We start from the raw sequence: 3,542 nt of genomic DNA on the forward strand, positions 1-3,542 counted from the left end.
AGGGTGGACGAAAGAGGGGGAGGCCTTCAAGGAGATGGATTGACACGGTGGCTGCGATGATGGGCTCAAGTATAGCAGGGATTGTGGGGCTGGCACGGGATCGGGCAGTGTTTCGTTCTGCTGTGCATGGGGTCACTATGAGTAGGAAACAACTCGACGGCACTCAACAACAACAACAACAAAACAACAATGAAGGAAATGATAACACAATTTATAAACAAAATGAGCTCAGCACAGAAAATTGTATGGGACAAAGAAATCAGCAATACCATGAAAAAGCACATAACAATGACAGTAACAAATTCATACTTGTCAATAATGACACTGAATGTCAGTGGATTAAATGTACCACTCAAGAGATGGAGAGTTGCTGACTGGATAAGAAAACACAACCCATTAATATAATGTCTACAGGAGACACACCTTAGAGACAAAAACACAAATAGACTGAAAATAAAAGGTTGGAAAAAGATATATCAAGCAAATGGCAATCAAAAAAGAGAAGGAATGGCAATATTAATTTTGGGTAAAATTGACTTTAAGACAAAAACCATCATAAGAGACAAGGAAGGACATTATATAATGATTAAAGGATCAACTGAACAAGAGGACATAACCATAATAAATATCTGTGCACCCAGTGAAAGAGCTCCAAAATACATAAATTAGACTTTAACACAAGTGAAAAGACAAATAGATGACTCCACAGTCACGTAGGAGACTTTAATGCACCACTTTCAATGAAAGAACAACTGGAAAAAAACTCAACAAAGATCCAGAAGAGCTAAACAATATAATCAACTTGTCCTTATAGACATCTACAGAGCACTTCACCCAACAATACATTACACATTCTTTTCCAGTGCACATGGAACATTCTCCAGGATAGACCATGTGTTAGGCCACAAAGCAAGCCTTAAAAAATTCAAAAACATTGAAATACTGCAAAGTGTCTTCTCAGATCACAATGCTATCAAATCAAAAATCAACAATAGGAAGATCAACGGAAAAAGAGCAAACGCATGTAAACTGAATAACACCCTCCTTTAAAATGACTAGGTAATAGAAGAAATAAAAAATGAAGTTCAAAAATTCCTTGAATCAAATGAGAATGAAAACAAAACATACCAAAATCTTTGGGACACAGCAAAAGCAGTGATAAGAGGCCAATTTATAGCAATAAATACACACATCAAAAAAGAAGAGGAGCAAAAATCAATGCCTTAACCCAACATTTCTGACAATTGGAAAAAGATCAGCAAAAAAAAAAAAAAAAAAAAGCCACAGTCACCAGAAGAAAAGAAATAATAAAGATTTGAGCAGAAATAAATGAAACAAAATAGAAAGACAATAGAAAATATCAACAAGACTAGAAGTTGGTTTTTTGAAAAGATTGATAAAATTGACAATCCATTGGCAAATTTAACAAAGGAAAAGAGAGAGAGAATACAAGTAAATGAAAACTAATTGGGTGATATCACAACAGAACCAACTAAAATAACAAAGATAATATCAGGATGCTATGAAGAAATGTACTCCAACAAATTTGAAAATCTAGAAGAAATGGATGGATTTCTAGAAACACACTACTTACTTAAACTAACACAGACTGATGTGAAAAAGTTGACCAGATTCACAACAAAAGAAGAAATTGAACAGCTCATAAAAAAATTACCAACAAAAAAAGTACCCTGGCCCAGATGGTTTCAATGGAGAATTTTATCAAATGTTCAGAGAAGAACTGACACCAATCCTACTGAAACTATTCCAGAGCATAGAAAAGGATGGAATCCTCCCAAATTCATTTTATGAAGCAAATATAACCTTGATACCAAATCCAGGCAAAACAAAAAACAAAAAAACTTCATTGCCATCGAGTCAGATACAATTCATAGTGACTTCTCCTTGGGTTTCCAAGGCAGTATCACCAATGAAGTAGATTGCCCAATCTTCCTTCTGAGCAGTGGCTGGTGGGTTTGAACTACAAGCCTTTTGGTTAGCAGTCAAATGCCTTAGGCACTATCCCACCAGAGCTAAAACCAGGCAAAGACATCACTAAAAGGGAAAACTGTAGACCAATATCCCTCATGAATATAGATGCAAAAAATCTTCAACAAAATCCTATCCAATACACTCCATCAACATATCAAAAAAAAAAAATTCCTTATGACTAAGTGGGGTTCATAACAGGTATGCAAGGATGGTTCAATTTTAGAAAAACAATCAAGGTCATCCTTTCCATAAATAAAACAAAGGAAAAGATCCACATGATATTGTCAATCGATGCAGAAAAGTCATTTGATAAAATGCAACACCCATTCTTGATCCAAACTCTCAACAAAATAGGAATAGAAAGGACATTCTGCAAGATAATAAAGGGCATATATACAAAACTAACAGTCAACATTATACTTAATGGAGAGAGACTTAAACCATTCCCTTAGTGAACAGGAACCACACAAGGATGCCTTCTATCACCACTTCTATTCAACATTGTATTGGAAGTCCTAGCCAGGGCAGTAAGGCAAGAAAGGCAAATCAAAGGCATCCACATTGGTAAGAAAGAAGTCAAACTGTCTCTATTTGCTGATGATATGATCCTATATGGAGAAAACGAAAAAGACTCAGCAAAGAAACTACTGGACCTAATTGATAGATACAGCATAGTAGCCGAATACAAGATCAACATACAAAAATCAGTTGGATTCCTCTACACCACCAAAGAGATTCCTTAAAAAGCAATAAGGAAATCAATATCATTTACAATAGCTATCAAAAAAAATAAATAAAATACTTGGAAATAAATCTTACCAGGGACACAAAACACCTGTACAAAGAAAATTACAAAAGACTCCTTAAAAAAACCATAAGAGATCTACATAAATGGTTCATGGGTAGGAAGATTGAATGTTTGTGAAAATGTCACTGCTACCCAAAGGAATCTATATACTCAATGCGATCCCAATCCAAATCCCCTCAACATTCTTTATGGATATGGAAAAAACAGTCACTAATTTCATTTGGAAAGGAAAGAGACCTTGGATAAGCAAAGCGCTATTGAAGAAGAACAACATAGTAGAAGGTCTCATACTCCCAGATCTCAAAACCTAATATACAGCCACAGTAGTCAAAACTGCCTGGTATTGGTATAACAACAGACACATAGACCAGTGGAATAGAAATGAGAACCCAGAAATAGATCCATCAACCTATGATCAGCTGATCTTTGACAAAGTGCTGAAATCCATTAAATGGAGAAGAGATTGTCTGTTTAACAAATGGTGCTGGTAGCACTGTATATCCATTTGCAGAAAAATGAAACAAAATATATCCCTCACACCATACACAAAAAGTAACTCCTGATGGATCAAAGATTTAAATGTGAAACCTAAAACTGTAAAGTTCCTCAAGGAAAAAGTTAGGGCAAATTTAGGCACCCTAATTTATGGCATGGGAGCTCTGGTAGCATAGTGGCTAAGGCACTTGACTGCTAACCAGAAGGCTGGCGGTTCAAACCCACCAGCCACTCCTCGGAAGGAAGG

Source organism: Orycteropus afer, unplaced genomic scaffold, assembly GCF_000298275.1.
Source record: "Orycteropus afer afer isolate SDZICR_OR568_19922 unplaced genomic scaffold, OryAfe1.0 scaffold00303, whole genome shotgun sequence".
In the NCBI taxonomy this organism is placed as follows: domain Eukaryota; kingdom Metazoa; phylum Chordata; class Mammalia; order Tubulidentata; family Orycteropodidae; genus Orycteropus; species Orycteropus afer.